At 40.5% G+C, this 8731-nt stretch overlaps 10 non-coding genes across 10 annotated transcripts; 5 read left to right on the top strand and 5 right to left on the bottom strand.

The window, feature by feature from the left end:
- Positions 1–1039: 1039 nt before the first annotated feature.
- Positions 1040–1112, bottom strand: trnam-cau (transfer RNA methionine (anticodon CAU)). The gene has a single exon. It is a non-coding gene; the product is annotated as a tRNA-Met (tRNA).
- A 295-nt stretch (positions 1113–1407) lies between these two features.
- On the top strand, positions 1408–1494 carry trnay-gua (transfer RNA tyrosine (anticodon GUA)). The gene is given in 2 exon segments: positions 1408–1444; positions 1459–1494. It is a non-coding gene; the product is annotated as a tRNA-Tyr (tRNA).
- A 1126-nt stretch (positions 1495–2620) lies between these two features.
- trnam-cau (transfer RNA methionine (anticodon CAU)) lies at positions 2621–2693 on the bottom strand. The gene has a single exon. It is a non-coding gene; the product is annotated as a tRNA-Met (tRNA).
- A 295-nt stretch (positions 2694–2988) lies between these two features.
- Positions 2989–3075, top strand: trnay-gua (transfer RNA tyrosine (anticodon GUA)). Its single transcript is given in 2 exon segments — positions 2989–3025; positions 3040–3075. It is a non-coding gene; the product is annotated as a tRNA-Tyr (tRNA).
- A 387-nt stretch (positions 3076–3462) lies between these two features.
- trnam-cau (transfer RNA methionine (anticodon CAU)) lies at positions 3463–3535 on the bottom strand. The gene has a single exon. It is a non-coding gene; the product is annotated as a tRNA-Met (tRNA).
- Positions 3536–3830: 295 nt separating this feature from the next.
- trnay-gua (transfer RNA tyrosine (anticodon GUA)) lies at positions 3831–3917 on the top strand. The gene is given in 2 exon segments: positions 3831–3867; positions 3882–3917. It is a non-coding gene; the product is annotated as a tRNA-Tyr (tRNA).
- Positions 3918–4667: 750 nt separating this feature from the next.
- trnam-cau (transfer RNA methionine (anticodon CAU)) lies at positions 4668–4740 on the bottom strand. Its single transcript has one exon. It is a non-coding gene; the product is annotated as a tRNA-Met (tRNA).
- A 295-nt stretch (positions 4741–5035) lies between these two features.
- Positions 5036–5122, top strand: trnay-gua (transfer RNA tyrosine (anticodon GUA)). The gene is given in 2 exon segments: positions 5036–5072; positions 5087–5122. It is a non-coding gene; the product is annotated as a tRNA-Tyr (tRNA).
- Positions 5123–6626: 1504 nt separating this feature from the next.
- On the bottom strand, positions 6627–6699 carry trnam-cau (transfer RNA methionine (anticodon CAU)). The gene has a single exon. It is a non-coding gene; the product is annotated as a tRNA-Met (tRNA).
- A 295-nt stretch (positions 6700–6994) lies between these two features.
- Positions 6995–7081, top strand: trnay-gua (transfer RNA tyrosine (anticodon GUA)). Its single transcript is given in 2 exon segments — positions 6995–7031; positions 7046–7081. It is a non-coding gene; the product is annotated as a tRNA-Tyr (tRNA).
- The last annotated feature ends 1650 nt before the right edge of the window (positions 7082–8731 follow it).

Genomic DNA, 8731 nt, shown 5'->3' with positions numbered 1-8731 from the left:
AACAACTGTCTGAAACAACAACAACAACAACAACAACATCATCATCATCATCATCATCAAATAAAAATAAGTTAATCATTTTCACCTAGCTCTGGGCAGCCACGTGTCATACGTTGTCAAGTGTGGGGAATTAGCTCAAATGGTTTTACTGGTAATGAGGATAAAAAGAAGGAATGAAACCTAAGGCAACAACTGTCTGAAACAACAACAACAACAACATCATCATCATCATCATCAAATAAAAATAAGTTAATCATTTTCACCTAGCTCTGGGAAGCCACGTGTCATACGTTGTCAAGTGTTGGGAATTAGCTCAAATGGTTTTACTGGTAATGAGGATAAAAAGAAGGAATGAAACCTAAGGCAACAACTGTCTGAAACAACAACAACAACAACAACAACATCATCATCATCATCATCATCAAATAAAAATAAGTTAATCATTTTCACCTAGCTCTGGGCAGCCACGTGTCATACGTTGTCAAGTGTGGGGAATTAGCTCAAATGGTTTTACTGGTAATGAGGATAAAAAGAAGGAATGAAACCTAAGGCAACAACTGTCTGAAACAACAACAACAACAACATCATCATCATCATCATCAAATAAAAATAAGTTAATTTTCACCTAGCTCTGGGAAGCCACGTGTCATACGTTGTCAAGTGTTGGGAATTAGCTCAAATGGTTTTACTGGTAATGAGGATAAAAAGAAGGAATGAAACCTAAGGCAACAACTGTCTGAAACAACAACAACAACAACAACAACATCATCATCATCATCATCATCAAATAAAAATAAGTTAATCATTTTCACCTAGCTCTGGGCAGCCACGTGTCATACGTTGTCAAGTGTGGGGAATTAGCTCAAATGGTAGAGCGCTCGTTTAGCATGCGAGAAGTAGCGGGATCGATACCTGCATTCTCCAATGGATGCTCTTTCTTTAATAAATGGTTCGAAAATGTTCAATCTGGTCTTACTTGGGAACAAAGATTTCATTCCAACAGCTGTAAAATAGTCTATTAAAAAACACACACAGAAGCTGCCCCCTCTGAGGATCGAACTCAGGACCTTCAGATTATGAGACTGACGCGCTACCTACTGCGCTAAGGAGGCAGAGACACCTCGAGGTCGCCATTTATCAACCCTGTCCTACAAATTTCCAAAGCTGAGGGAAAACACGCATACAACAACAGTCGCGAGCCAGGCAGGAGTCAAACCTACAATCTTCTGATGTGTAGTCAGACTATCCATTGTGCCACTGGCCCCTGTGTTCTGGAAGCACTGTTAACGCACACTCGGCAACAAGAAGAAAAACAGTGGTGGCAGCTATTGACTGCTGCAGTCAGCTGAGCTTGCCAGCCTTTTGCTGAATTGTGTATTGTCCTCAAAGAGCCACCCTCCCATCCTTCCTTCGATAGCTCAGCTGGTAGAGCGGAGGACTGTAGTGGAACACATTGGCATCCTTAGGTCGCTGGTTCAATTCCGGCTCGAAGGACAATACTTTTTTTTTTTTTTCTCCTACCTGGTTTTACTGGTAATGAGGATAAAAAGAAGGAATGAAACCTAAGGCAACAACTGTCTGAAACAACAACAACAACAACAACAACATCATCATCATCATCATCATCAAATAAAAATAAGTTAATCATTTTCACCTAGCTCTGGGCAGCCACGTGTCATACGTTGTCAAGTGTGGGGAATTAGCTCAAATGGTTTTACTGGTAATGAGGATAAAAAGAAGGAATGAAACCTAAGGCAACAACTGTCTGAAACAACAACAACAACAACATCATCATCATCATCATCAAATAAAAATAAGTTAATCATTTTCACCTAGCTCTGGGAAGCCACGTGTCATACGTTGTCAAGTGTTGGGAATTAGCTCAAATGGTTTTACTGGTAATGAGGATAAAAAGAAGGAATGAAACCTAAGGCAACAACTGTCTGAAACAACAACAACAACAACAACAACATCATCATCATCATCATCATCAAATAAAAATAAGTTAATCATTTTCACCTAGCTCTGGGCAGCCACGTGTCATACGTTGTCAAGTGTGGGGAATTAGCTCAAATGGTTTTACTGGTAATGAGGATAAAAAGAAGGAATGAAACCTAAGGCAACAACTGTCTGAAACAACAACAACAACAACAACAACAACATCATCATCATCATCATCAAATAAAAATAAGTTAATCATTTTCACCTAGCTCTGGGAAGCCACGTGTCATACGTTGTCAAGTGTTGGGAATTAGCTCAAATGGTTTTACTGGTAATGAGGATAAAAAGAAGGAATGAAACCTAAGGCAACAACTGTCTGAAACAACAACAACAACAACAACAACATCATCATCATCATCATCATCAAATAAAAATAAGTTAATCATTTTCACCTAGCTCTGGGCAGCCACGTGTCATACGTTGTCAAATGTGGGGAATTAGCTCAAATGGTAGAGCGCTCGTTTAGCATGCGAGAAGTAGCGGGATCGATACCTGCATTCTCCAATGGATGCTCTTTCTTTAATAAATGGTTCGAAAATGTTCAATCTGGTCTTACTTGGGAACAAAGATTTCATTCCAACAGCTGTAAAATAGTCTATTAAAAAACACACACAGAAGCTGCCCCCTCTGAGGATCGAACTCAGGACCTTCAGATTATGAGACTGACGCGCTACCTACTGCGCTAAGGAGGCAGAGACACCTCGAGGTCGCCATTTATCAACCCTGTCCTACAAATTTCCAAAGCTGAGGGAAAACACGCATACAACAACAGTCGCGAGCCAGGCAGGAGTCAAACCTACAATCTTCTGATGTGTAGTCAGACTATCCATTGTGCCACTGGCCCCTGTGTTCTGGAAGCACTGTTAACGCACACTCGGCAACAAGAAGAAAAACAGTGGTGGCAGCTATTGACTGCTGCAGTCAGCTGAGCTTGCCAGCCTTTTGCTGAATTGTGTATTGTCCTCAAAGAGCCACCCTCCCATCCTTCCTTCGATAGCTCAGCTGGTAGAGCGGAGGACTGTAGTGGAACACATTGGCATCCTTAGGTCGCTGGTTCAATTCCGGCTCGAAGGACAATACTTTTTTTTTTTTTTCTCCTACCTGGTTTTACTGGTAATGAGGATAAAAAGAAGGAATGAAACCTAAGGCAACAACTGTCTGAAACAACAACAACAACAACAACAACATCATCATCATCATCATCATCAAATAAAAATAAGTTAATCATTTTCACCTAGCTCTGGGCAGCCACGTGTCATACGTTGTCAAATGTGGGGAATTAGCTCAAATGGTAGAGCGCTCGTTTAGCATGCGAGAAGTAGCGGGATCGATACCTGCATTCTCTAATGGATGCTCTTTCTTTAATAAATGGTTCGAAAATGTTCAATCTGGTCTAACTTGGGAACAAAGATTTCATTCCAACAGCTGTAAAATAGTCTATTAAAAAAAACACACAGAAGCTGCCCCCTCTGAGGATCGAACTCAGGACCTTCAGATTATGAGACTGACGCGCTACCTACTGCGCTAAGGAGGCAGAGACACCTCGAGGTCGCCATTTATCAACCCTGTCCTACAAATTTCCAAAGCTGAGGGTAAACAAGCATACAACAACAGTCGCGAGCCAGGCAGGAGTCAAACCTACAATCTTCTGATGTGTAGTCAGACTATCCATTGTGCCACTGGCCCCTGTGTTCTGGAAGCACTGTTAACGCACACTCGGCAACAAGAAGAAAAACAGTGGTGGCAGCTATTGACTGCTGCAGTCAGCTGAGCTTGCCAGCCTTTTGCTGAATTGTGTATTGTCCTCAAGGAGCAACCCTCCCACCCTTCCTTCGATAGCTCAGCTGGTAGAGCGGAGGACTGTAGTGGAACACATTGGCATCCTTAGGTCGCTGGTTCAATTCCGGCTCGAAGGACAATACTTTTTTTTTTTTTTTCTCCTACCTGGTTTTACTGGTAATGAGGATAAAAAGAAGGAATGAAACCTAAGGCAACAACTGTCTGAAACAACAACAACAACAACAACATCATCATCATCATCATCATCAAATAAAAATAAGTTAATCATTTTCACCTAGCTCTGGGCAGCCACGTGTCATACGTTGTCAAGTGTGGGGAATTAGCTCAAATGGTTTTACTGGTAATGAGGATAAAAAGAAGGAATGAAACCTAAGGCAACAACTGTCTGAAACAACAACAACAACAACATCATCATCATCATCATCAAATAAAAATAAGTTAATCATTTTCACCTAGCTCTGGGAAGCCACGTGTCATACGTTGTCAAGTGTTGGGAATTAGCTCAAATGGTTTTACTGGTAATGAGGATAAAAAGAAGGAATGAAACCTAAGGCAACAACTGTCTGAAACAACAACAACAACAACAACAACATCATCATCATCATCATCATCAAATAAAAATAAGTTAATCATTTTCACCTAGCTCTGGGCAGCCACGTGTCATACGTTGTCAAATGTGGGGAATTAGCTCAAATGGTAGAGCGCTCGTTTAGCATGCGAGAAGTAGCGGGATCGATACCTGCATTCTCCAATGGATGCTCTTTCTTTAATAAATGGTTCGAAAATGTTCAATCTGGTCTAACTTGGGAACAAAGATTTCATTCCAACAGCTGTAAAATAGTCTATTAAAAAACACACACAGAAGCTGCCCCCTCTGAGGATCGAACTGAGGACCTTCAGATTATGAGACTGACGCGCTACCTACTGCGCTAAGGAGGCAGAGACACCTCGAGGTCGCCATTTATCAACCCTGTCCTACAAATTTCCAAAGCTGAGGGTAAACAAGCATACAACAACAGTCGCGAGCCAGGCAGGAGTCAAACCTACAATCTTCTGATGTGTAGTCAGACTATCCATTGTGCCACTGGCCCCTGTGTTCTGGAAGCACTGTTAACGCACACTCGGCAACAAGAAGAAAAACAGTGGTGGCAGCTATTGACTGCTGCAGTCAGCTGAGCTTGCCAGCCTTTTGCTGAATTGTGTATTGTCCTCAAGGAGCAACCCTCCCACCCTTCCTTCGATAGCTCAGCTGGTAGAGCGGAGGACTGTAGTGGAACACATTGGCATCCTTAGGTCGCTGGTTCAATTCCGGCTCGAAGGACAATACTTTTTTTTTTTTTTTCTCCTACCTGGTTTTACTGGTAATGAGGATAAAAAGAAGGAATGAAACCTAAGGCAACAACTGTCTGAAACAACAACAACAACAACAACATCATCATCATCATCATCATCAAATAAAAATAAGTTAATCATTTTCACCTAGCTCTGGGCAGCCACGTGTCATACGTTGTCAAGTGTGGGGAATTAGCTCAAATGGTTTTACTGGTAATGAGGATAAAAAGAAGGAATGAAACCTAAGGCAACAACTGTCTGAAACAACAACAACAACAACATCATCATCATCATCATCAAATAAAAATAAGTTAATCATTTTCACCTAGCTCTGGGAAGCCACGTGTCATACGTTGTCAAATGTGGGGAATTAGCTCAAATGGTTTTACTGGTAATGAGGATAAAAAGAAGGAATGAAACCTAAGGCAACAACTGTCTGAAACAACAACAACAACAACAACATCATCATCATCATCATCATCAAATAAAAATAAGTTAATCATTTTCACCTAGCTCTGGGCAGCCAAGTGTCATACGTTGTCAAGTGTGGGGAATTAGCTCAAATGGTTTTACTGGTAATGAGGATAAAAAGAAGGAATGAAACCTAAGGCAACAACTGTCTGAAACAACAACAACAACAACAACAACAACAACAACATCATCATCATCATCATCATCAAATAAAAATAAGTTAATCATTTTCACCTAGCTCTGGGCAGCCACGTGTCATACGTTGTCAAGTGTGGGGAATTAGCTCAAATGGTTTTACTGGTAATGAGGATAAAAAGAAGGAATGAAACCTAAGGCAACAACTGTCTGAAACAACAACAACAACAACAACAACAACAACAACATCATCATCATCATCATCATCAAATAAAAATAAGTTAATCATTTTCACCTAGCTCTGGGCAGCCACGTGTCATACGTTGTCAAGTGTGGGGAATTAGCTCAAATGGTTTTACTGGTAATGAGGATAAAAAGAAGGAATGAAACCTAAGGCAACAACTGTCTGAAACAACAACAACAACAACATCATCATCATCATCATCAAATAAAAATAAGTTAATCATTTTCACCTAGCTCTGGGCAGCCACGTGTCATACGTTGTCAAGTGTGGGGAATTAGCTCAAATGGTTTTACTGGTAATGAGGATAAAAAGAAGGAATGAAACCTAAGGCAACAACTGTCTGAAACAACAACAACAACAACAACAACATCATCATCATCATCATCATCAAATAAAAATAAGTTAATCATTTTCACCTAGCTCTGGGCAGCCACGTGTCATACGTTGTCAAATGTGGGGAATTAGCTCAAATGGTAGAGCGCTCGTTTAGCATGCGAGAAGTAGCGGGATCGATACCTGCATTCTCCAATGGATGCTCTTTCTTTAATAAATGGTTCGAAAATGTTCAATCTGGTCTAACTTGGGAACAAAGATTTCATTCCAACAGCTGTAAAATAGTCTATTAAAAAAAACACACAGAAGCTGCCCCCTCTGAGGATCGAACTCAGGACCTTCAGATTATGAGACTGACGCGCTACCTACTGCGCTAAGGAGGCAGAGACACCTCGAGGTCGCCATTTATCAACCCTGTCCTACAAATTTCCAAAGCTGAGGGTAAACAAGCATACAACAACAGTCGCGAGCCAGGCAGGAGTCAAACCTACAATCTTCTGATGTGTAGTCAGACTATCCATTGTGCCACTGGCCCCTGTGTTCTGGAAGCACTGTTAACGCACACTCGGCAACAAGAAGAAAAACAGTGGTGGCAGCTATTGACTGCTGCAGTCAGCTGAGCTTGCCAGCCTTTTGCTGAATTGTGTATTGTCCTCAAGGAGCAACCCTCCCACCCTTCCTTCGATAGCTCAGCTGGTAGAGCGGAGGACTGTAGTGGAACACATTGGCATCCTTAGGTCGCTGGTTCAATTCCGGCTCGAAGGACAATACTTTTTTTTTTTTTTTCTCCTACCTGGTTTTACTGGTAATGAGGATAAAAAGAAGGAATGAAACCTAAGGCAACAACTGTCTGAAACAACAACAACAACAACAACATCATCATCATCATCATCATCAAATAAAAATAAGTTAATCATTTTCACCTAGCTCTGGGCAGCCACGTGTCATACGTTGTCAAGTGTGGGGAATTAGCTCAAATGGTTTTACTGGTAATGAGGATAAAAAGAAGGAATGAAACCTAAGGCAACAACTGTCTGAAACAACAACAACAACAACAACAACAACATCATCATCATCATCATCAAATAAAAATAAGTTAATCATTTTCACCTAGCTCTGGGCAGCCACGTGTCATACGTTGTCAAGTGTGGGGAATTAGCTCAAATGGTTTTACTGGTAATGAGGATAAAAAGAAGGAATGAAACCTAAGGCAACAACTGTCTGAAACAACAACAACAACATCATCATCATCATCATCAAATAAAAATAAGTTAATCATTTTCACCTAGCTCTGGGCAGCCACGTGTCATACGTTGTCAAGTGTGGGGAATTAGCTCAAATGGTTTTACTGGTAATGAGGATAAAAAGAAGGAATGAAACCTAAGGCAACAACTGTCTGAAACAACAACAACAACAACATCATCATTATCATCATCAAATAAAAATAAGTTAATCATTTTCACCTAGCTCTGGGAAGCCACGTGTCATACGTTGTCAAGTGTTGGGAATTAGCTCAAATGGTTTTACTGGTAATGAGGATAAAAAGAAGGAATGAAACCTAAGGCAACAACTGTCTGAAACAACAACAACAACAACAACAACAACAACAACATCATCATCATCATCATCATCAAATAAAAATAAGTTAATCATTTTCACCTAGCTCTGGGCAGCCACGTGTCATACGTTGTCAAGTGTGGGGAATTAGCTCAAATGGTTTTACTGGTAATGAGGATAAAAAGAAGGAATGAAACCTAAGGCAACAACTGTCTGAAACAACAACAACAACAACATCATCATCATCATCATCAAATAAAAATAAGTTAATCATTTTCACCTAGCTCTGGGCAGCCACGTGTCATACGTTGTCAAGTGTGGGGAATTAGCTCAAATGGTTTTACTGGTAATGAGGATAAAAAGAAGGAATGAAACCTAAGGCAACAACTGTCTGAAACAACAACAACAACAACATCATCATCATCATCATCAAATAAAAATAAGTTAATCATTTTCACCTAGCTCTGGGCAGCCACGTGTCATACGTTGTCAAGTGTGGGGAATTAGCTCAAATGGTTTTACTGGTAATGAGGATAAAAAGAAGGAATGAAACCTAAGGCAACAACTGTCTGAAACAACAACAACAACAACATCATCATTATCATCATCAAATAAAAATAAGTTAATCATTTTCACCTAGCTCTGGGAAGCCACGTGTCATACGTTGTCAAGTGTTGGGAATTAGCTCAAATGGTTTTACTGGTAATGAGGATAAAAAGAAGGAATGAAACCTAAGGCAACAACTGTCTGAAACAACAACAACAACAACAACAACAACAACAACATCATCATCATCATCATCATCAAATAAAAATAAGTTAATCATTTTCACCTAGCTCTGGGCAGCCACGTGTCATA

This window comes from Acipenser ruthenus, unplaced genomic scaffold, assembly GCF_902713425.1.
Source record: "Acipenser ruthenus unplaced genomic scaffold, fAciRut3.2 maternal haplotype, whole genome shotgun sequence".
NCBI classification, from domain to species: domain Eukaryota; kingdom Metazoa; phylum Chordata; class Actinopteri; order Acipenseriformes; family Acipenseridae; genus Acipenser; species Acipenser ruthenus.
Note: the sequence above shows the minus strand (reverse complement) of the source record. Positions and strands in the feature narration are given on the sequence as shown.